Here is a 26418-nt window from a genome sequence, read left to right as displayed (position 1 = left end):
ATGTCGACCAAGTTTGGTGCCTTTATCCTTGTCGTATTCAGCTGCCTTCTCCCGCCTTCAACGGCTGGTAAGAATATTGAATGAATACAGGGGCTACAATGAACTTGCAAGTTAATCGCTATATTCTTGTCCATCAGCCATGTACCTTAAAACGGTATTTTCAAGTCAATGTTTTATGTCTTTGTATTGTGCAAACGGAAACGCGACTCACTCATTTTCTGTTTTTGCACTGCTCTCACTATTTTGCAACATTCTAGAATGGTGCTATGAGATACAACTGAAAGACGAAAACATAATTGGCAAGGAAATCCACCTCCGTCATGTTGATAACTATTTCAATGTTTGTTTCAGTCCCTGTATATAGGCTTTCCGTGCCCTATCTGTTCGATTTTAGCTCTCACCTTCTTTCGCCGTATCTATCTCATTGCCTGAATTCCCTGACACAATAGCCTATTTTATTCTAGTTAGAAGTAAATGAATGAATAAATAAATCGGTCCTAAATGCTTTAATGTATTCATATTTAGTATATACATGTATTATATATAGTTATCATATACGATATATCAATTACATAAATCATAACTATATGTAATTGTAATGTGTGAGTGGTGTATGCGTATACTCTCCACAGTTTTGTCCCCAGAGTGAAGTTGTAACATCGTAAGCAGGACGCGTCGTTTCAAAAGGCAGTTCACACACACACACACACACACACACACACACACACACACACACACAATGCGATATGTAGAATACATAATTGCAGTTTCAATGAAAGCGGCTGAACAGTCACCAGTCAGCTAATTTCTTAGTTCTGCAACTACAATACTGCAACTTTCAATGCTTGCAAACTTGACATCCTAGATTATCCTATTTTTTGTTTGATCCAGATTGTTCAACGAACTAAACGCTATTATCGCTGTATAATGGGAGAATGATCCAACTTCTGAAAGGGTCCCCTAACGTCATTTTGCTGAATTGCAAGAATCAAATTACCATAAAGACCCTTGGCATATTTCTAGTCTCTAACCGTCATTTGTGCCTGTTATTGGTAGCACATTGAAATAATCAATGCTTACTATAACGACAGTGAACAAATATTGAGGAAAATAAATGAATTAGGGCCATTCTCATTTGAACAGAAAATCAAGATGTTAGAAATCGAGCCAAGTTACAGTGAAAGTTACCTTGCAATTAGACCTATTGTATTCCAAACTCCACCCGAACCTTCGCAAGAAAACTCGTAAGTCAGAGTGCGATTTGATATTGCGAGTGAATCCTTCGCTAAGGTTTATTATGAAACACTACGCCAAACGTCATATCTAAATCACCAGTTGCTTGCAGAAGACACATTGTGTAATTGGGCTCTAGTGGCATATCAAGCGTAGTAACATTGACTTATATCGTCCTTGACTTTTCAACGATGTCTTCAAAGATGGAGGTAAGGCGTTGACTTTGCTTCAGGGCACCCGCTATCTTTGTGACAATTAGCGAGCCCCGCCCGGTCCCGACTGACAGCTCCTTGACTGGTGCGTCGCTTCGGCGACGATAATGTTGGGCAAACATTTCGATCACAGTCATGACGTCCGTAAAATTCTTGATGATTTTTTGATGTCGCATGCACATGTAGGGGACAATGATGGACAAACTACAACTCTTACAACGACAACGACAGGTTCATGTTATACGTAACATACTTTGATATAATTTATTATTATTCTTGGTGGATATTTGAGGAATACCAACAATTAAATCGCGTCAAGGTGCTTTCGTTTGTCGGTATACCAGGGCGCTTAGTCAATGATTTTGGTACTTATATTTTGTTTAAAATCATCCTGTAAAGACGCTATAGTGGTGTTTTAACCCACCAAGCTTCAGAAATCACAGCGCTCCAAGTGGTTTAAGTCCTTTTGTGTGTATGACTCAGTGCCAGCAAAACTTGTTTTTAATTTGAGCCATATTCTGGTCGCATGTCATTGTTCATGTCAGTTATAAAGTTATCAAAAGTCTTTAAATGTACTCATGGTCCTTTAACTGCTAATAGTTGAAATATGAGATGCGGTTAAAATGGACGTTCTGTATTAAACTAAGGGATGGTATAGTAGTGGTTGAGGTGCCAGTGAGGATTAAGCTTTTAACTTTTTGGGAGATACAACGATGACACTTTAAAGAGCATGCGTTTCTAAGAGGAATTTTAAGTTTATTTGATGAGAATCAGTTTTGAAATGGGTGAGATATCCAAAAACAAAGTAATACAAAGCAAATGTTCTAAAAGGTGGGTCCCACCTTTTATTACGATTACTGTGTTTTGGATATCTCGGCCATTTCAAAACCAATTTTCATCAAATAAACTTTGAATTCTTCTTACAATTATATGCTCTTTCATATTTCATGAGAGGTTTCTCATTATCTCAAACAATCATAAAAAAACACACACAAACAAAAAACAAACAAAAAACGTAGGAAACCTCAAACCCCATCTGAACCAAAACTGTACGGTAACCATTCCCATACCTTGGCGTTAGAATGTGTGACAGATTCGTTATTCCGAAGGTTCGCTTTTCCGAATTTACACACGAATTTTGTATAAATACCAAGATGATAGTTAATCCGAAAATGAAATAGGGTTTAATATTATTCGAACATTGTGGCCGCATTCCGAAGGTTCATTATTCTGAATGTTTGTTACTCCAAATATGAAATAAAGTTCAGACTAACGAACCTTATGACCCATATGATTTTATTCACCTTATTGTAATACAGTCATTTGTCACTTCACACAACGTATATGTTACTTTCATTCAATTTGGTCTTATTATTTCGTTCGTATGTGAAATGACTACTAACTGGTGAATATCTTGATACAGTGCATAAGTAAGGAATATTCACCTATCACGCTACTACGGAGCTACTACGGTGTTTAGTAGCTCCATGGTTCAACAGACTTCTGCTAAGTTACTAGTGAGTAGGACGCCATTCTCTCTGCCGCAGGTGTTCTATCGCATGATTAATGACTTCTGAAGATCACATCGCATAAGCGCGCCAAACCGATATTTCTCCGGACGTGTCAGTATGCAATATGTGTGTATTATAAAGATATCAAAAAGAAAATCCTGTGCCAGGAAAAGACAAAGAACTGCAAAGGTGTGCTTGAAGTTATGCAGTACAGTCATGATGTCTCTCCCCCACCTCCCTGGTACGTTTGCAACTAACTGGGTAGTAATAAATTTCTTGTCCTTGAAGCCTTACTCACCATTTCAATTATAAACTTTCCGTGGATATTGTCACATTGTTGATGTGTTTATGATTTAAAAAAATTGGCCCTTATAAAAATAATTTTCCCCAGATAATAAAAGAAAAATGGGCCCTTATGAAAACAATTGTCCCCAGATAATACTGGCTTCAAATCAGACAATATCGTAAACATTAAACATTATTACAGTGGACTCCCGTTATAACGGAATCCTTGGGACCGGCAGCTTCTTATCGAAAGAGTGCACTGTATGTGACATGGGGTACTATGATGTAACTAAGCATGACAATGTAATCATAATATCCAAGGAGGTAAATGCACTAAGCTTGCCTAGTAGCTCCTCACTAATACTAGTCATTTGTGGTAACGTACACGTATAATGTGCACCATGTATACGCGTTTGCCCTCCATTTGCCGGCGCTCTGCAAACTCATATTTCCACTTTTTCTCCATCCAACCTTGAAAAGAAATAAGTTTATCATTAATTTCCAAATATTAGGAATGTGGTTTCCTTTCACCACCTGTTCTCGATTAACTCGCCCTTGACCCCGTGTACGGTGTATGCCAGACTAGATTCGACTGACGTGACCGCCAGTATGTACTTCTTCAGTCGTCAGGGTACATGCTCAGTGGGATGTAAGTCAGTGACAGACGACGTATTGTCTTGGTTATTTTCATGAGCCCATTTAACCCCCAGGACCTCTGACTCATAAATATCATGGACATGTAGTACATTGTAGTTTCCACTGGTGATGACAGGGTTAAACCACGACATCATCCCCGAAGCAGCGAAAACCTCAAAGTCATAAGAATGTCACGAGGAGTTTCAGATCTTGAATGTGTTTCAGCTCATCATGGCAAGATGCAAAATAAATGTTTCATCCACTATGAGCTTTTTCCAAACATTACGAACAATATTGAAAAGATATGCCCAAGGATAATGCAACGATATGATTTGATATTGTTTTTTATATTGTTGTGATTAAATACAACAATTATTGAGCCAGTGAGGTTTTAATGTTTTACAGTAGTAGTAGTAGTCTTATTTCTAATAGTGTAGTTATACTTTGATGATTGTTCATTCATCACGCTTGAAAGGGAATTTCTCACTGTTACCACGCGTAAAAAGATTTTGTTGAATCTCTATCCCTGATATCCCATTTTACTCGTTAAAGGAAAACTTGAATTGGTGAATATATCGGGAAAATAGAAAGAGAATTACTGACATAGATATTAATCCCCTTGTTTAGAGGTAAGACTTTTTTTTTCATCATTTCAGAAAAAAAGGAAAACATAGAATTCTCTTTCTTTTTCAATTTATATTGTTCCAAAATCCTGCTATGATGTTACGAGCTGTTGCAGCCTTTTTATTCAGCGATGTCGGCACGAGAACTTTACAAATTCATTGGAACTTTTGAATGGATTGTCCAATTTTCTTCAAACTTCACTATGCGTCCTACGAAAATTGCTGTATTTGCTGCGTTTCTCATATAGGGTTAATTTCTCTGTACTTGTACTAGTAAATATGTGAAAGATTCACACGTCAATGTGTACGAATGTAGGCCCAATAAGGCTCAACGCGGACATTTTGTTGTGGTATAGTTGTTGCCAGAAAATAAAGGAAAACACAAACAATTTAATCATTTGATAAAACATTCAAATAATGATAATCATGTGCAAATTAGCAGGTATTTCGAAGTGCTTCAGATACCCCGGTACTGTGATTAAGAAGTAAGGGAGAAACCCATTCAAATTATATAATGTAATAAAACATTAAACTAATTATAAACCACGACAGTTGCGACAGGTATTTGAAAATTGATTCAAATAAAATACCACATGTATAACTATTAGTAATTCTTTAAGTCTTACGTACAATTGAGGCATAAACATTATTTTTCCATGACAGTGCACATAATATCAATGAAATGATTATATTTAACATGATGGGTATACCTAGTCCTATACAAGGTCACTAATTATTATGATTATGTTGTGATGAATTGTTGAGGTCTGATGAATATTGATATTGATAACTATGTAAAACGGATTTTCGGAGATTAAAGTGTTATCATTAACTTGTAAATGTTGTGTGTGTGTGTGTTTGTGTGTTTGTTTCTTTGTTTGTCTGTTTGTTTGTATGTTGTTGTTTTTGAGGGAGTGTTTGCGTTGTAATGTGGGCAGGAAGAGATACGGTGATGATGGCAGTTATTAAGACGAGAAAAAGTAAATTCCCGCATTCCCGTATTTCCCCTTTCCGTAAGGTTACTGACGGAACGGGCAAGATAAAGGCTTTGTCCTATCCACTATAATTATACTGAGCGAATGAGCATTGCTGCTTCCGTCATATTCTTTCTTGTGAACATGTCGTCAACTTCTCTCCCTTTACAATCGGTACGTCATTATTATTTATTTTTTAAGAAAAAGAAAAAGAGGTAAGCGCGTATGAGCTCCCTCACTTCAATCTCATCTGACTGTTATTGTATCCTCCAGTTTATATTATTCTTATAAGGGAAAATTACCGAAGACGAATCCACGACAAGTTGTTTCTAAATGTAGCCTTCCCTTCCAGAACTCGCACATGTATTTATTTGCGGGGCAACTTGGTAATCTCGCATATCTGTACTGTAGATAAATTCAATGTATGGATGCCCATCTACCACAAACATGCATCCAAACTTGCTGATGTCCGGAGAAGCCTCTCAGTGAGACACGTTAAGAGACTGGTACGTCCACCTATGGTATCTCGTGTTACCCTTTTAGCATATTTAGCGTTGTTCTAATTTAATTGTAAGCTGCCGTTGACGCCGGCAGCGAATTAGGTTACCAATCAATTAGGATTAAGCCCGTCTTCTCAACTTGTTTACGCCTGACTTCGACGGTGACCGATTATCTCCGAGTGGAGATTGATGCATCGGCAGATGTTCGGAAATGTTCTTCGCCATCTACTGACGACCATCTTGGAAATCTTGATTTGAGTTGGGATTTATATTAATTTTTTGTCTGGCCAGCAGTGCACCATTATGCCATTGGAGATGCCATGTATATGAGGCTATTAGCCTATAAAGCTCATTGATTATTCAAGTATAGGCCAACGCGATGTTAGGTACCATCATGCTATGCATGCCACTATATATACAGCACATCTACCGACCGAGGACATTAAGAAAGGAGATATTTCCACATCAAAATTGCAATCCTTCACCATAATATTAAATTTGACTGTACTAACGATATTGTAAAAAGAGGGGGGGGGGAATCAGAATTCGTTTTAAGGAGGAAAATGAAAAATATGCTGAAAGTGAGTAGTCAACTTCCAGTGACTGACTTGAAATATGTCGCACAACATGGGTTAGACTCCGTGCTCACACTAACCTTAATACTTTCTGAGTTCGCGATTGTTTGCGAGGAATGTAAACAGTGGAGATGATACCTGTGGACCTGCAATGCGATTGGTTGGCAGCTGAGGAGGGTGGTCGGCCTATCGAACGTTTATTGTTCCTAACGATGAAAGTGGCCATAAATTTTGTTGGATTCCGATGATGTCGCTGTAAAGAATGCATCAAGAGTTGTGAGAAAATGTTTTTCAACACTTAATAGTTTATATTAAATATGCCACAATAATCATACTACATTGTTGATTCTGAGACACCTTTTCTGTTTACAATAGTTTATCTTTTCTTTCTTAGTTCAAAGATAAAAAGGAGAAAATTTGCAGAGTATTCGTGGAAGAATTGTCCAGTTGTGGATGTGTATGCTAGTGTCTTTGGTGTGTTTCAAACGCAGGAGGGTGAATGTTTTATGTCTTGATAATGATTAGGTGGACATCCATTGTAGAATGTGTACTTTTCAAGATGTTATATTTAATATTTTGCGTATAATTGTTTAAATGTCTACAAATCAAGTGCAATATGTTCAACAATATGAACAGGGAGGCGAAATCACCTCCCGGTATAAATGTTTGTGATAGTATAATTACATACAAATTTCGTTAGGAGCGTTGGTTTGCATCGACTCGCCCCTTACATCGTTGTATTGAAAATCTCTCACAGTAGCTTTCATCTCGTTGATAATTATGTTTATTGTGTTGTCTATTTCTTTACTATTGAAAATTCAAATATCGATAGATTGCTCAATAATCTGTGAATAGGCTAATGCTACCACCTATTTTGTAATCGTAGTTTTAGATTGTAATCAAAGATATGTTATTACACAGATTGACAGAAGAATTAAATATTCCAGTTTGTTGAAACCCTTGTAAAGTAATAAAATCGATTCTTCCAGGGAGTATAGGATAATGCTGACTGACATTCTAGATATCAAATAAAGAAAGTGGAAGGACACTCTCTTTTTGAAGTTGACCAAAATGAGTAAGAATAATTGCAAACAACGCGGAAATCTTAAAAGATTCACTAAAATCGCCCATAAATCAGACTACGGAATTTTAACATCCCAATGTTTTCATGAAAAGTCCAAAAGCTTATTTGATATGCAAATCAGATGAAGTGAAGCTTTCATCACTTTACCGATCTCCCACTTAACAATATTGCACATTTTCTCCCGCCATCGCTGGCATTGATATTGCTACCCAGAAGAATTTGGTTGTTGGTTTGTTGGCTGATTGGTTGTTGTTGTTGTTTTGTTTTGTTTGTTTGTTTGTTTGTTTGCTTGCTTGCTTGTTTGTTTGGGGGAGGAGGCTTTTTCTGCCGATGAGTCATTTCGATCTAATGTATACATCATGCATACCGTTGTGTCTAACGTGCATGTTTGTTTTTTTTTTTTTTCGCACGTCGATCTTACGGTCTGTCTGTTATAGAAAGTACTCTCCGATCATTTTCCCGATCATTTTCCCCATCATTTTCCCCATCATTTTCCCGATCATAAAATATATCATGCGGGTGTGTCTGCGAATCAATTATGTCGCTGTCCATCACTTGAATTGTAGATCAGCTGAAAAGCACCACGGAAGTTGGAACAGACTTCGAGGAAGCCACAGTGTACTTCGTCACTCAAGATGTCAGTACAATGGCGGGAGATGAACTGGGGCAAGCCGAAACTACTGTCGCCATGACGACAGTAGACGCTGGAACAATGGACCGAGGTAACTTGAAAGGGATGTTATTGGTGGAGATGAGAACTGGGCTTTAAACTCTTTGCGAGATACTAAGAAAACACTTGTGAAATAGTACAGAGCATACCATTTTAAGAGGAATTCAAAGTTTATTTGATGAAAATCGGGTTTGGAATGACTGAAACATCCAAAAACAAAGTAAAACAAAGCGATCGTAATAAAAGGTGGTTCCCACACTTCATTACAATCGCTCCGTTTTGGATATATCTCAGCCATTTTAAAAACAAATTTCATCAAATAAACATTGAATTTCTCATAGAATTACATGCTCTTTCATATTTCATAAGAGGTTTCTCATTACCTCACCAAAAGATGTTAGAAACTTGAAATAAAGTCTCAACCATAACTATACAATCCCTTTAACTAGCAAATAGCGTTACGCCGTAGTATTTAATGATAACACTTACAGGGGAAATACACTCCGTGTCATCTTAGCATTCAAGAAATCTATACAAAATCATATACAAATGGAAATTTCTCAAAATAAAACTGAACTGAATTGAACTGAACAAATTTCACAGAGTGATATAAAGTTACAGAATTATACTTTCATTCTTATTTCTACTTAGATTCTTTTGTATGATTATAATTAGTTCCTACTCATATGTTATTGTTTTAATTGAATTACTGATTTTCTCAAAGCAACGTTGTCGACCACATTTATTACAGATGCTATAAAACAGAAACCAATGCATATTTTCATGGATACGTCTTGCACACCCTCGGTAGTCAGTGAACAGTAAAACGAATAACAGTGAGTCCAAACGAAAGGCAGTCCCAGAATATGAATATTTTTTCAGTTGTTTCTGTTGTCGGAGAATCTGCTATTTTTATTATTGTTCTCATTAGTTGATACAAAAACGTCAATGATTACATCCGTCATTCAATTAGACTAGTTCATTCAAGTTTTCGAAATTCAACGTTTTTAATACTTGAAACTAAGAAAATTTTAAAAATCTGTTCCTTCTTTCGTCCTATTTCAAACAGGGTATATAATCGTGAATGGTTGTACGCTGTTATTCATATAGGGGCCCTACATGACAATATAACATAGGAAGGGGCCTGCATCACAATAACATAACATAACGACGAGATAACTATTTTTAATGAATGCCGAGGGGTATGCTAAGTCCGAGGCCATGCTAAAACACGCATTTCCCTAAACAGTTGCCCGACTATACTCGGGACCCGTAACCAACGGGTTAATTAATAATATATTGTGTGTAGCCCCTGTGAATTGAACTCGTAAGGCATAAAGGATGACGTAATTTCTGGCACACGGCTTTGTCCTCGAGCGGTCCGATATACAGCGGCGGTTGTCTTTCACCCTTTCACAATATACTGGGAGACTTCCTCTCGAGGATGACGCATGTGTATTGTTTATTTTCCTGCATAAATTTACAGATGGCGACCAAAATGAACCAGTATGGAGGAACCTCAGAACTAAATTCACTTTGGTGGGAAAGAGAGAGAGCTCAGCTGGTCCCCTTTTGAGAAACGTCATTACATCCTCGGTAAGAACACTTATAGTCCTATGGATAAGATTCCTTTTTTTGAGCGGCCCTTTCCTCTGTTATGAATGGAATTTTATTTTGTTGCGGCCCTCTTGGGTTGATTTATCAGGGGCATCCCACGAGACCGACACCCACGAGTCATACGGTCCACGAGACCGACATTAATAATAGGTCCATGAGTCATACAGCCCACGAGTTATACGGCTCAGGAGTCATACAGCCCATGAGTTCGACACTACGCACAAAAGGCTCATGAGACCGACACTAAGCAAACATAGCCCACGAGACCGACACTAAGCAATAAAGGCTCATGAGACCGACACTAAGTAAAGAAAGCCCACGAGACCGACAGTAGGCAAAAAAGGCCCACGAGACCGACACTAAGCTAAAAAGGCTCACGAGGCCGACACTAAGCAAAGAAAGCTCACGAGACCGACAGTAGGCAAAGAAGACCCACGAGACCGACAGGATAAACAGCGCCATCTACATGTCAATCACCTGTACAGGGTGTTCCATGAACGGAAAAATAACATACTGGCGGTTGTAATTTGTAAATTTTAATGAACGACATCAAGCATGTATTTCTACATACTTCTGGGGGGGGGGGGGCAAGTGTGTCAGGGAGCGACATTGTTATCAAGTAGAAAAATAGAATTGTATTCTTCATGCCCCCCCCCAAAGAAATAGAAGAATTAGTATTCTTCATCACCCCCCCCCCAAAAAAAAAAGAGACCAAAAAAAAACCCCACAAATGAATTAAAAAGAGGGCAAGAACGATGTACGGATTAATTTTAGAGCTTTGATAATGCCATCGTGCTATTTTAATAGGCTTTCCCAGTTTTTAGCTAGAAGATGGACAGGATATAATTTTTACCTCTTCTCTTTCCCGATTCACTAGTTACTTATTCTATTTTAGATTTTCTACCCTCCTGCTTGGAAGTTTTGCAGTAAGATCTATTTGTAATTTTCTCTGTAACTGTAATGTAATGCTACTGATTAAAATGTTTTATATCGGAAGGATTCACCTCAATTTGTGGCTTGTGTTATTCTCCTCCAAACAGTACATTTTTTCGTGAAATACAATAGCTGTTTTCATGGATGCATCTAATTTTTTCCGAATCCCTTACGCTACCTTAATAGACTATTACGTTATTTTTTATTTCTAATTAATACTAATTCAACACCCTCGCAGGTTTACTATGGAAAGATCTGTAACACACTTTTACTGTACTTTGTTCATTTTTTTTTCACAAACAAACACCCATGCAAACACAATTAAAGATCCTGATCATTTCAGGGGGGGGGGGGGGGGGGGGAGCAACTGATGGGGTTACACCCTGCCGGAGATGGCAACTCTTCTTTCCATCTCTCATATCTTCCTATGCTATTATCAGGACACCCTATACAATTTATTGGTCCATAGGTGGCGCTGTTCATCCTGTCGGTCCAGTGCCGTATATAAAGAGAGTCTGGCCAACTCGGTTTTCGGCATATGAGATTTGAAGCCTGTGATTGGTCAAAAGCTGGTCCCATGATCTACAGGCGCCATGTCGTTACCAAAGTCAATTACGCGGGCGCGAGCATAGCTCACACGCAGTGCCCATTGTTCATTTCGCGCAGCTACGCGCTAATGTTGCTTGCCTTTAGGACGTCCCCAATATTGGTCACGGTGCAGTGGGTATAATAATTGTCATTGCCGTTGTCTACTTTATCGAAGTAGAAGGTATACACGAAAGATATTTTGATATTATTATCTTACCGCGATAAACTAGGGAGGTGACTCCCTGGATAAACTGAAGATTCGTCATGCCTTCCTGCGCAGCATGGCGTTGCATGAAAGAACCTGGCACAAGTGTAATTGCACACCGCTTTCCGACAGATCTAAAAGGAAGGAAAAAGTGGGAAATCGGAGTGCGACGAGAAAGCAGATCCAAACACAAAAGGAAGGAAAAAGTGGGAAATGAGAGTGCGACCAGAAATCTGGTCATCGAGTAGCAACTCGTTTCTGTTCCAGGTGAGATTCATTTTACAGGTCAAAGGATCAAAGTTAGGAAAATGTTGAAATTCTACTATCTACAGGTGTGATCTATTGTTGAAATATTATTACATAGTTCCTCCATACCTTGGGGATTACCCAATGTATATAAAAAAAAAAACAGTATTGGCATGCCACCATCACTCCAAATTGACACGTACGGAAAGGTTTTGGCTATGATGGTCAAAGGTCAAGTGAAATACTAACATGACAGGATTTTCCCTATATTTTTAAAATGACCGCTCAAAGTATTTGAATTGTCATAAAGATAGATTAGTCAAAGTAAAAATGCTCAAATTCCTTAATACTTGCTCAGTCTGCGAGTCTTTAACAATAAAATTCCATCCATTCACACCTAGTTTAAGGAAAGTAAACACTCGACGCATTAAATTTTGTGACAAACACGCCATTTTTTTTTCTACCAGGTATGTGAAACTTTCGTGTAACATTGGAAAGACGTACTCCAGACCTGTTAAGAGAACAATATGGCGGAGGTCTACCAGTCGCCGTTATCTTGTATAGGACATTTTCATTTGTTTTTTTACTTACTACATATCTATTCAATGATCATGGCAGTGTAGTTCTAATTTGGTGCGGGTGCCACCGAGGATATCCCTCATAACGTAATCCAGGTACTGTCTTGTGCTTAGTTCAATTTCAGATCTTTCTCTTAACAATTATTTTTAAACAATTTGAGATCATTTTACATACCTTAATACGCACTTATCGATGACGTTGCCATGTTGTACATTGTACATAAGTGTATTCCTTTTGAATTACATACTAATGTGTACTAGTAGGCCTTCATGCCAGTTTCATACATATGGGAGTAAATAGGATGGTAATTGATGGTTATGTACGTGCGAATCATTAACAATTGTGGAATTCGTCTATCGTCTGTGCACAGCTAGAATTGTAAATTTATATATCATTTTGTTATACAACAATCTTGTTACCTGGACAACTTGCTAAATACAATATATTTATAGCATACAGTCTGGTGACAGATAATGACCCCGCCATTGTAACTTCCTTTTTTTTTTTACAGCAATTTATCATGATATACCTATAAAGGAATTATGCCTATTATTCATCAAGTTTATGTACCTTTGTGTTTGTGTCTATATGAATGTGTAAGAATGATTGCCATGACAGTTGGCTTTGTTCAACATGGTTGGAATGAAAGAATGTCCCTCCCCCAACCTACCCCCCCCCCCCTTCTCTCTCTCCCTCTCTAAGAAAAAAAAAAGTTAAGCATTGCAGACAGTATGTCCCTTGCGCCTTTGGGACGCCTGCGCGTACACGCTAGTTCCCCAAGCGCACGCGCTAAAACCTTAAAGCGCACTGTCCGCTGGGTAACGACATGGCGTCCAATTCATGAGTTGGCCAGACTCTCTTAATATACGGCACTGTGTCGGTCTCGTTGGCCTTCTTTGCTTTGTGTCGGTCTCGTGGGCCTTCTTTGCTTAGTGTCAGTCTCGTGAACCTCTTTTGCGTAATGTCGGTCTCGTGAGCCTTGTAAGTGTAGTGTCGGTCTCGTGGGCTTTGTTTGCTTACTGTCGGTCTCGTGAGCCGTATAACTCCTGGGCTTATTTTACTTGATGTCGAACTCGTGGGCTTTATTTACTCAGTGTCGAACTCGTGGGCTGTATAACTGGTGGGCTGTATGACTTGTGAGCTGTATGACTCGTGGGCTGTATGACTTGTGAGCTGTATAACTTGTGGGCTGTATGACTCGTGGGTGTCGGTCTCGTGACGTGCACCCAATTTATCAGGTGTTTGTGAATGTGGAAGAATGCAAAAAAGAACCAGTTTTAGTGCAAGGGTCTTATTAAAGGTTAAAAGTGCATCACAAAACGCGTGGCTGAAAAGAAAATAATGACACTGTAAAGATTTGAATAATGTCACTTCCCACTGGCTGGTTTGATTTTTGACTTCTTTTTTTTTTCATTTTGAATGTGTCTTCAAATTTTACCACCATGTGGAAAGTTTAGACATTGTTTGTGTGTGATGACAATCATGGTAACGTGTATTCATAATCATCATCATCATCATCATCATCATCATCATAATCATATTGTATATAATAATTGTTTCATGTACATGTGTAGAGTATTTTTCAGTTCTTCGATTTCCAAAAGACTTTCATATTACGATCCCATAATACGTAGCAGTTCATGCATGTGATGCGGGGCAGATCAGGGTGCATGGTAGTTAGAAAAAGCCAGCCCTATGGTATGTGACGAACAAAGAAATGGTTGATAAAAGATTTACGTACTTATTCTTTTTTTTTTCACTTTGTGTTTAATTTTGTGTTTATTGGTTTAATTCCGGTAGAATGTCGATAGATCCAGTAGGTGGCATTACACTTTGATTGATTTAAACATGTAAGCGATGGGTTAAAAAAAAATTATAACAAAGGCCAAGTCATTGCAATGGTTGAAACGTTCGCGAAACCTAAAACCTATACAGCGTACGAATACTTTTGCGCGCTTTGGTCACGAGTTCACCAGAAGAGATCAAAACAGAAAATGTTATTCTTTGCAAAAGCTTGTTTTTGATCAACTGATATACAGGAATGCAGCAGCAATTATCAACATTTCCTCGAATTACTTGCCATCAGAGAAACTACAATAATATACCGATACAGTTTATCCTCTCACTTTGGAATATAGTGCTTGAATGGAGAAGTGCATGCTATCGCATTCTTAAAAAGTCCCTATTCACCATTTGCAGATGAAAAAAAAAAGCTTTAGTGCTTCAAAATAGTTCTAAAATGTGACTTAGAGATAGAAACATCCAATGTAATTTTTTTTGATCAGTATAATCAATATTAAGTATGGTTACATATACAAAATGTGAACGATAGTTTTATCAAAATGGTTTTCTCGAATTATCTACAGTTATGGTTTCATGAGAAAATTACTGATATCTCCTTATATTTTAGGAATAAATGCGAAATTTTATATGGTATGATGTTTTGTGATCCAACTGAACTGTACATATGCATCAGAATGTGATGATTCCATAATCGGTGCGCTCAATGATAAACAGTGTTTACCCTCAGGACCTAAGGCTTTCTTGCCTACCCTATAGTATAGTGTCAGGATAGGGCGCGGTAAGCCAAGAAGGTCACCCGTCTAGCCCTTGAGACCTCGCAGGTTGGCTAATACGTTGGATTAAAACAATGTCACGCATGATTATACCACCCCTGTTTGTAAGGGACCCATCATGCAGCGGGCGCAAAAACAGCAGTGTTCTACCTCAGTACTTCCGATCTCTCTTCGTGTATATGGAATATGTACGTCTCCTATTTTCAGCGTATGAAGTGTAGTGACGAAGCAAATGAAACAAGAAAACTGTGTAGGCTTACCTGTTGTAGTAGCCATCAACCTACAACCTGGTCAAGGTTAAGCTACATGGAAACGTGGGGACTTTGTCTGTGAGCTTCGAAGCAAAGGTCCGGGCAAAGGTTACGCCGTATAGGGCCTATAACATTGGTATCGTGAAAGTAATGAGGGCATCTTCCCGAGTGGACTGGTAGCTAAGAGAGAAGGCCACTTCAGATAGCCAGGGTCTGTAATAAACATTCATAAGCAGATAGTCTCATCCCAGTCCTACAATCAAACTGCTGTACTTGTTCCATAATACATGCTTTGATGTATTGTTTCTTGATATTGTACAGCAGTGCTAACACAAACACAGCGCAGATACAAATTTAAAAGGATAAGATAATGGTAATGATTGCATGGTATACTCATTCCCATGTGACACCTAATACCAAATGATATGAAATTGAAAGCCTGTTAATCTTTACTCATACGAAAAAGACTATGAATTTAACTTTCTTAAGAGAGAGAGAAAGCTTTGCGTTATACACCATCACGTTATGATGTTACCACAAACCCCTCCCCGTCATTCACTTCACCATGCAAACCTCCAAACAACACATACACAGTCTTACTGTGGCCAATAGAACTCGACGAATGGTTGTTAGGTTGTTCAATTCGTTACCACAGCATGCAATGCTATCAAGTTGCTTAAGAAAGTTTAATTCATCTTTTTCGTATGAGTAAAGATTAATCTACGAGTGCGTCATCATCTCTCCATGCCGGGACAAAAGGATCTAAGACCCTCATTGTTTCATTTCATTACATTTATTTTATTTCCACACAGTCACTTGTTTCAGCGACAGGCTGTTCTTCCACAAGTCCGTGCATCTTAAAAACAGTGACATCACAATACTGTAACAGGAACACAACATAATCCACAAATCATACAGAAAAAAGGAAATATACAATAAAAAAACACACAAAACAACATCAAAAAGACAACATCAACAGTTGAGCTCACAGGCTACCAATCCCATTCCCTATACTTCCACCATTGTTGTTGTTGTTTGTTTGCTTCTTTTAAAAGATAGTTTTCTCAACTGAAATACATTCATTTTGTGTGAATGTTGGCAGCGCCTATTTACATTGATGATGTAAAATTATTGGTGTTACATTATTGATGTGAAATGACATTATTCAAGTTCAATATTTACAACTTATGGCCAGCATTAAAGGCAGGTTGCAATGAGTAGATTCTGAGATATTTTGTCTATTTCTTTGTCTTCCAGCTGGATGCTATATTGAGGGAGCGGATTCCCAACTTCAATACTACCTCAAACGTTACTGGGATTAGGTGAGCCAGTGTTTGATTTAATTCGAAACCGGTGAACCATATAACAACTGATTTACACGATGTAATTGCCCATCTCTTCAGAGGAACGTTCGTGATTTATACCTGTGATGATTTGTATAATCTTAGTGTATTCCCATATCGGTACTAACTTTGATGAATTTCACTCTTTTGATGAACACTTGCCACTATTAGATAATAAGGGGTTAATTTTGTTCATTGCTTTATCTCATGCAAGTATAGCCAACAAATAATCCACATAAGAACTACAAGGAAAGAACATTGGTTATAGTTACTATTTATCCAACTATACGTGATAACCACCTTGTAACAAACTTTATGAGAACGAAGCAAACCATACGAGCTTTGCACTATACACTCGTGGTTATGAGAACCAAAGGCAGGTGTGGAGACATTTTATGAATAAAGTAGATTTATTTGCAAACTCATCATTCACACTGTTATTTTGACAGAAAATCATTGCTTTTGATTAATTTTAATGTATTTTTATCTCTGAACATACCATGCACTCACTATGGATATTCCTTTTCACCTAAACCGACTCCATGTTACAGACATTTTCCCGAATATATTCTGTCTTGAATTGGGATGATTTTTATCAGACAGACTTTCTTTAGAGTTAAATCTGCTGTGGCTGTATGGACTAACTAATGCAATAACTTATCCATTTCTCACATCATGTCGGGTATGATTTTGTAAAAAATACATCAAATTAGCTAAAAATGACCGCAGAAATGTGATGATCCTTTCAAGTAAACGGATCATGCTTTAAAAGATACAGAAAGTAATGTGTTTCTTGGAAAAACATATTTTCAATGTTGTACAGGACATCCCAGAGCAATGGTAAGTTCGTATAGTTGGCGTTGTTTGAATAATTATTGTTCCGTCTCACTTTCCCTTTTGAATTGGTTCAAGCTCTGGTCAAGACAATCATCTGATTGCCTTTGTGACGTTGGAGTTTAAGCCTCATCTGCCCGACGATGAGCGAAGAGAGGTGATTAAAGTCCTTTATGAGATCGTGGAGCGGAACCACACCCTTGGTACCTTGAATGTCACTGAACTTCACGTCAGTGCACCTTACTCAGGTAGAATCCTTTGCGTCCGTGTCATTATCATTATTTTTCAATACGTGAAGGAGACCACATGGTAGTAATTGCATGGGCAGTATACAGACTAGACTCTCCTAAAAGTGTGCACGTCTCGAGACCGACACCCACGAGTCATACAGCCCACAAGTCATACAGCTCAAAAGTCATACAGCCCATGACTTATAAAGCTCACGAGTCAGACAGCCCACGAGTCATACAGCCCATAGTTCGACACTAAGCTAACAAGGCCCAAGAGACCGACACATTAAGTGCCATGTTGTATCTATCGAAGTCGTAGGCTATTTTTACCTAGTGTCGAACTCATGGGCTTTTTGCGTAGTGTCAAACTCATGGGCTGTATGACTCGTGAGCTTTATGACTCGTCGGTGTCGGTCTAGTGGGATGACCCCTCCTAAAATGGTTGCTTGTTGATAACAATTTCCGTTATTATATGTGTGTTTGTGTATGTGCATTTGTGTGTGTGTGTGTGTGTGTGTGTGTGTGTGTGTGTGTGTGTGTGATTTGGCTAGTTAATACAAACGTAAGTTTTGACTAATTGCACAATCGTTGACTCATCCCAGGGGCGGATCTAGGGAGGACCTCAACCGGCGCACCCCCCCCCCCTTTATTTTTTTTTTTAACAAAAGAAATAAAAAGAAAAAAATGGGGGAGGGGTGCGTGCGCCCCCCCTTTAATTTTGCAAACACGCCCCCTCTTTACGGAATTCCTGGATCCGCCCCTGCATCCCGACATTCTTGCGGATCGTGATGTAAACACGCATACTATATTCAATACAGATGTGGTTGTGTGGAGCACAGTTTCTGTGCCGAAAATGTCATAAGCATTGGATTTACTAAATGAACGTTAACTATAGATCCTACTCAGAAACTAATGATTACAAGGAACGTAGACAGGCCTTTAATATCTCATAGAGAGACAATCATGCCATTATTACAATATTGGACGTTTATCCTGCATACTCATTGCACTTGTATCACACATACTCATCGTGAGAAATTGATTTCACATTCACACTTAAAGAAGAAGAGAAATTGTCTGTAATATCATTTTTGTAGCAGGGTAAATTGGATTGTCATCAACGATCTGCATGTTTTCTTGAATACACGTCACAGCCAAATTTGTGCGGATAAGCGATGCCTGCAAGATCACGGGCTGCCCGCGGGACATGAGCTGCACGTCAGTGGGCAACGAGTGCATAGCCATGTGCGCCAACAACACGAACTACTGCCTCAACGATGCTAAGTGCATAGACGAAAGTTTCCCTGTCACTTGCATGTAAGGCTCAAAAACGTCATTATTTAGAGTGCAGAGAGCTTTGAATTTCTTTGCAGTGCAAATACTTTAAGAGAGGAACCCAAATCATGTACACCATTTGGGTGAAACCTTAAAGGACAAGTTCACCTTCATAAACATAAGGATTGAGAGAATGTAGCAATATTAGTAGAACACATCATTGAAAGTTTGAGGAAAATCAGACAATCCGTTCAAAAGTTATGAATTTTTGAAGTTTTTGTGCAATACCCGCTGGATGAGAAGACTACTGCAGTGTATGAATAACTTAGATGTCACATGCGTACAACAATATAAGGAAAATATAAAGAGAATTTCACAAAATTCCATCTTTTGAAAAAAGTACACATTCCCCTTACTCGTTACCGATAAATGTTATGGGTAATATTATTCCCCCTGCCTTTAGAAAGAGGCAAGTCAATTGCTCTTTTATTATGCGAAAAAAGTGAAAATATGTTGAATTTTCTTTTATATTTTCTTTATACTGTTGTACGCATATGACTCACAAGCTGTAGTAGTCTCCTCATCCAGCGGTTCCAACACAAAAATTTAAAAAATTCATAACTTTTGCATCGATTGTCCAATTTTCCTCAAACTTTCACTGATGTGTTCTACTAATATTGTTGCATTTTCTCAATCCTTATGTTTATGAAGGTGAACTTGTCCTTTAAAAGTTCAATGCCTTTCCATGTTTAAGTGGACTGCAATAATTTGATTAAAAATGAAAATCTATAAACCAACACAAGTATACAAGAACTATGTTAATATAAAACACTGAAAGTTATGGTATTAGTATGTAAAGTTCACATAATTTCTAGCAGTGATGTTGGTCGAGGCCACTTACAGTATGTGAATTGATGAAATGATGTCATCACCACACTAGCCTCCCGATGATCTGCACACATTAGTCAATTCTTTTTAAAACAAAATCGAAAATTTTCTGTATCCTTCTCATCATGTTATTATAGTGTTGCAATAGCATGAATGACAACTTTCAAGGGATTTGCAGTTTTATTTGTTAATTATTGACTAAAAACGTGATTTCTTTTGTTTATTTGTCCCTGTTCGTGTAAAGCTACTATTCAGTTCGAGAGGAATTACTAAATACATGTATAATAAGGAAGTCCCCCTTCCCCCGTTTTTGTTTTTCTTTGTTTTTGGTTGTTTTTTAAGTAAAATTGTTGATTAGAGATTGTTTGCGACATTAAATTTTACCTGTTTTATCTTGCTTCTGGAATTCCTTTCGTTACATCGTGCAGGTGCAGAGAAGACTTTAGGGGACCGCGTTGCGGACACAAGATGTCGGACGATGACCATGCCAAAAGTGAGAGCAGTAATATACCAGCTTTTAATATTTCAAAATGTATGAATGCCTATTTTGAAAGATTAATCTGCCAAACCAGAAAGGCTTGTCCGAGCGTGACGTTTGCCCGACATAACGCTTATTCGTGCAAAGTATATTTGAGACCTGCAGTGCATTTAGTAAGTATAGATGGATGTATAATAGCTTACTACTCGGTTAATAGAGGAAATTGGTATTCATAAATTTGAATGCGTTATACTCGCCTATAGAAGCGTGAAAACATATCTGTTGCACAATTTGGATTAAAATGATAGAAAATATATTGAGTAACATTTTGTCGATATCGAACATAATTCTGGTAGTAGACAAATGGATAAGACGCCATTTAGGTTTAGTGTTCGAATTTGCCGTCTTGGTTAGGATTTGCTAATGGCGCTGGACATTTTTAATTTCAAAAGTTTTAGAGATTAATTGCAGACTGTAGGAACTCGTTGATCGCAAAGCATGTGTACAAGTGCAAAGAAGAGCTTATAATAAGTATTGTCTCGCAGTGAAACTACATGAATACGTCAGGAACAGTCGATAAATTATATGATGTCAACATTTCTTTTTCGTGTTTTCTTCGCTCTTGATGGTCAGGTTTTCAACCAGTCAATTCTAGTATAATAATTGTTAATTATTCGCTTTCTGTGCAAATGTAAAGACATTTTTTTTTTTGTCAAGTACATTTATCAGGAGTTTATGAAGGTATATACACTGTGAGATAAATGTTAAGGTGAATTTTGAAAGTTGTTGAATGTTGAAGCCTCGTCCATTACATTATTGATGATTCTTCTTTGATATGCAGGGATATTGAAATTATTCATTTTTTGCGTGTGTGTATGTTTTCCGCAGCAAATCTCTATGTTGGTATCATCGCGGCGAGCTCGATTGCAGGCATCATCGTTCTGGCCATTATCGTTGCGAGTTGCATCAACCTATTCAACAAAAGGGGCGGCCGAACCGGAAAGTATGTCTTTCATACAGTTCACAGTTCAGAGTTAAAACGGAGACGTGACAACTTATGAAATGATTTTCATTGTTACTTTTAATATGACGTTATTTTCTTTTGTTATTTTGAATGTAATTTGTTAAATTTGTTTTTGTGATAACGTGATTGTAAAATGGATTCGAGTTATTGTAAAGCGTGTAGGGAACATTGATTTGTTATATGTTTTATTGAAGCTTAATTATTGTTATCATTATTATTATTATTATTATTATTATTAGCTCACCTGAGCCAAAGGCTCAAGTGAGCTATTGCGATCGCCCTTCGTCCGGCGTCCGTCGTCCGTCGTGCGTCGTCCGTCGTGCGTCGTGCGTCGTGCGTAAACTTTTTACATTTTCATCTTCTTCTTGAAAACCTCAAGACCGATTTTCATCAAACTTGGCAGGTAGCATTTCTAGGGAGTTAGGAACTCAATTTGTTAAAATGGGCACCATGCCCCACCCAGGGGGCCCAAACCCCCCAAAATTAAGGAATCTGTAAAAATCTTCTTCTCTAGAACCAGAAGTGATAGAGCTAAGTCAGGGCTCGACACTAACGGTGGCCCGGTGGCCCGGGGCCACCAAAAATGAAAGTCGGGCCACCAAATTTAAAAAAAGGGCAAATTTGGTGGCCCGCCTCGGGCCACCAAAATTTTTTGAAAAGTATATGTCAATAAATTCGTAACTTTTTGCGCCGGAAATTAGCAGTTAATTTGTTTAAAGGATGGATGAAAAGGACTGAATGAGTGCCCGAGAGTGAGTGTTGCAAGTTTGTTGAAGTTTATTAATGAGTAGATATGTCCAACTTCTAATTCTTACTATCATAAAACTTGAATATTTGACTCATTAAAAGACTTTTAATGTTTTTTATTGTTTCTTTTTTCGGGACACCAAATTTTTCTCTCGGGCCACCAAAAATTTGAAATTTAGGATTTTGGTGGCCCCATCGGGCCACCAAACAAAAAAGTTAGTGTCGAGCCATGGCTAAGTTAATACTATGAGTTAGTACATTGATGACTGTTGTTTCAAGTTTGTTCATGGCAGAATCAGGGATGCCCCCCTTGGGACCCAGGGGAGGGGGGTAGGGAGGGGTTGTAATGGGGCCTAAATTGCACATTTTCATCTTGTTCTTGAGAACCCCATGACCCATTTTCACCAAACTTGGCAGGTAGCATCCCTAGGGGGTTAGGAACTCAAATTTGTTAAAATGGGCACCATGCCCCACCCAGGGGGCCCCAGGGGGCCCAAACCCCCAAAAATTTTGGAATCTGTAAAAATCTTCTTCTCTAGAACCAGAAGTGATAGAGCTAAGTTAATACTATGAGTTAGTACTTTAATGACTGTAGTTTCAAGTTTTTTCATGGCAGAATCAGGGGTGCCCCCCTTGGGACCCAGGGGAGGGGGTGAGGAGGGGTCCTAATGGGGCCTAAATTGTAAATTTGTATCTTCTTCTTGAGAACCCCATGACCCATGTTCACCAAACTTGGCAGGTAGCATCCCTAAGGGGTTAGGATCTCAATTTGTTAAAATGGGCACCATGCCCCACCCAGGGGGCCCCAGGGGGCCCACACCCCCAAAATGAAGGAATCTTTAAAAATCTTCTCTAGAGTCAGAAGTTATAGAGCTAAGATAATACTTTGAGTGAGTACATTAATGACTGTAGTTTCAAGTTTGTTCATAGGAGATCCAGGGGTGCCCCTCTTGGGGGCAGGGGTGGGAGGGGGGTGGTTGGGAAGGTCCAAATGGGGGGCTGAATTGTACATTTTCATCTTCTTCGTGAAAACCTCATGATGGATTTTCGTCAAACTTGGCAAGTAGCAGCCCTAGGGGGTCAGGATCTCAATTTATCAAAAAGAGCACCATGCCCCACCCAGGGGGCCCCAGGGGGCCCCAGGGGGCCGCAATCCCCCCAAATTAAGGAATCTTTAAAAATTTGGGCCCTTATTGTACATTTTCATCTTCTACTTGAGAATGCCTGGTCAAATTTTGGTAGAGCTGTGAATAATTTAGATTAGTGTCTGCGTGAAAGGTGAACTTGCGATACTCAGGTGAGCGCTAGACCCGCGGGTCTCTTGTTATTATTATTATCAGAGATGAGGACGTAGTAAGTTTTCTAAATTGAATATGAAACAACAAAATATTGTCCTTTTCATCGATGTTGATCATGTATCCCCATTCCTTCATCTTCAACCACAAGATAAAGAGCGCGATGTATAACCATGATTCACGTCAGTAATGATTTTGCATTGTTGTTGTTTTTTTTTTTGTCGAAATTTGCTTTATCTTCCAATCAAATATCCCAGCAAATTGAACGATACTTTCAATGAAGAAAGTCCACTGTACTTTTACTGTATGTAAATATTTTGTTAGGTCAGAGACTGTAAATAATTCTAGTGAACCATCTCACTGTGTGGTGGTAGATCTGACGAGCTGTTCGGCATCGAGAACGTGGTCGCTTTGGAGCTGAGCGACGAAAAAATTGAGATCGACGGAATCGGCACCCAAACAGACGAGAGTTTCCTCCTTGCGCGATCCCACAAGGATGGCGTCCCGCCAAAACAAGGCTACGCCCACAAGATCATGCAGACAAACGATTCATTCCTGTTGACGAAGGCACAGCTGCTCAGGTCCCACGGAGTGGTATCTCACAACAGAGGGGCGGGGTCTCCGGTGGGCGTGGTCAGCGCCAACACGGGCCGGTTGAGTGGGCCGAACAGCAACAGGGTGATAGAGGGTGGAGCTACGCCAAGTACGAGTTCCAGCAGCGCAGGTGAGCGCCATGTCACATCAAAAGTACCCGATGTTCTGACAAATACTTCAACATTTCATTACTGTTATTGATTGTTGATTTCAATGTAGAATGCATGTATTTACTTCATATCGAGTGTACTATGTTTGCTTGTTCTTTAATGTGTGTGTGTGTGTGTGTGTGTGTGACATGAAAATATTGCCTTTCGATTTATTTATGCTGAAACTTTTCCTTTAATCCGTTCAGAGGATGCAGACTCCAATTCAAACTTTCACCACAGAATTCTTTTTTACTGAATATTCTTTTTCTTTCTTTTTTTTTTTTTGGTCGTTTTTAAAAGTGATATGGCTACAATGTTCTTTCATACATAAACGTTATTGTTTGCAGCCAATGGGAAGCCGAGAAAGGCGTCAACCAAGAAGGAGCGCGCTCCATCTTCACCCGACGGTGATGCATCCACGTCGAAATCTGACGCTAGCACAGTCCCAACCAGCAGTGGGAAAAGTGAGCAGCCGACACCGAGCCGAGAAAGCGCGCCCATTCGCTCGGATGACAAGAAGGCGGAGCATCGCGCTGACGAACTGACCAATGGTAATTCTCAAAGCGGGGCGGAAAATGATGTCAAGAAACCTTCCCAAGTGAACGCGGATCAGTCGAATGTGGGTGAGCTCTACCCGGGCAGGAAAATTCTCAAAGTTTAACAATGCATTGCCTCGCTAGCTGTCCTCCTTGCTACCTTGAAACATGTGGAAATGTAGCAACCAGCACATGCTAGTGTGCCTCTAGTGTATGTCATTTTACTTTCGCGTTCGCTCCTCATACTACTTACTCACACATTGTGGTGGTTCATGTTTTTGTGTTGTTTTTGTTTTATTCCGATACATTTGTTTCAGATGTACTTTTTTTCTTATTCGCTTTCAACAGATTGACTAGAAGACGTTCTGTATTTGTATATCTCATCATTAGTTTATCCATAGAACGTTGCTCTTTTCAGTACTTTCAGATTCTGTGTGCCAAAGACGGAAATTCGATGAGTTTTTATATGAGAGTTATGCGCGTGGTTCGTTAGAGCAGTGGTGTCACTGAAGAGACAATATCACCGTGATTAAAGAGGACCTTATCATTATCATTATTGCATTGTATTCTACAATGTTCTGCAGCTATATTTGGCGCTCAAACAGACAATGGTTGACCGAAAGTAGAACACTTTGCTCCGTTTCTTTGTCGTTTACAGACACATGCCTCTGAAGGCAGCAGTGTCCTTCTGCATGTGTCCTATTTTTCTCTGTTAGAATAAAAACGAATAGAACCCCCAGCGGTGTTCATGTATTTTCATCTTGTCTATTCAGTATATATCGCAAGTGTGTTTTTGTCGGTCTTCTTCCGAAACCACAGTGAAATGTAGACAGCATTATTTTTTTTTTCATGTTGTATCTTGGCACATCTGAAATATTATTTTGATATCAGTGTTTCAAAATTTTTAAAACAAAATTTCCATAGTTTGCTCACTGTTATAGGTAAGATGCTGTATCGAAATTAATAAAGTAAGATCCATTGTTACTTCTGACAAACCATCCATCGGTTTTTTTTTTCACTTAACCCGATGATCATGTTTAAAAAAAAAATTCTTTCATAAATGTTTTGAAAATACCATTATTACATGCTTTGCACAGACGAATTATTCATCCTTCAAATTCAGTCAGGTAAAATTGAGAAGTATAGAGTACTCCAACGTAACGCAATTTTATAAAAGATTCATTTTCGTTCATACTTCTACCCGATTGGTAGATCATAATCATTAAGAACATATGCATTATTTGTGATGATTCTAATGTGTGTGGTAGATCTGCTAAATGCCATTAACACAATGTATGCCATTGCATTATGTAACTTTGAAGAAGGTAATAGCTTGTCTTATTTCTGTCGGGGTGCGTATTCCGTAACGAAACTTTTGATGCATTGCCGCGTTACAGTCTATTCTTGCCAAGTGGAATATTAACTTTATTTCCGACTCGCTATTTTTTAGACTCTGGCGAATTTTATGCTAATAAAGATGTGAATGTGCCTTTTTGTAACATTCAGTATCTCACCACGTCCACCTATCGAATACAGTGTATGTATGTAAAATATGTTACTTTGTGTGTATCATATTCGTTTTGCGATAGTAATCCAATTTCTTTCCATGTACTTACCACTTGTAGTTTCCGTCGATACATGTATATTACGCGCGTTTTGTATTTGGATATACTTAATTTTCATATTGCGTTTTGCATGGTAATTATTATTTTTTCTTTTTGTAATGC

At 38.6% G+C, this 26418-nt stretch overlaps 1 pseudogene; it reads left to right on the top strand.

Annotated features, from left to right (window-relative positions):
* On the top strand, nt 1–24816 carry LOC139709561 (uncharacterized; annotated as a pseudogene).
* Nucleotides 24817–26418: the final 1602 nt, after the last annotated feature.

This window comes from Diadema antillarum, unplaced genomic scaffold (assembly GCF_040938485.1).
Source record: "Diadema antillarum isolate AM-2024a unplaced genomic scaffold, OU_Dant_1.0 seq00001450_RagTag, whole genome shotgun sequence".
Lineage (NCBI taxonomy): Eukaryota > Metazoa > Echinodermata > Echinoidea > Diadematoida > Diadematidae > Diadema > Diadema antillarum.
Note: the sequence above shows the minus strand (reverse complement) of the source record. Positions and strands in the feature narration are given on the sequence as shown.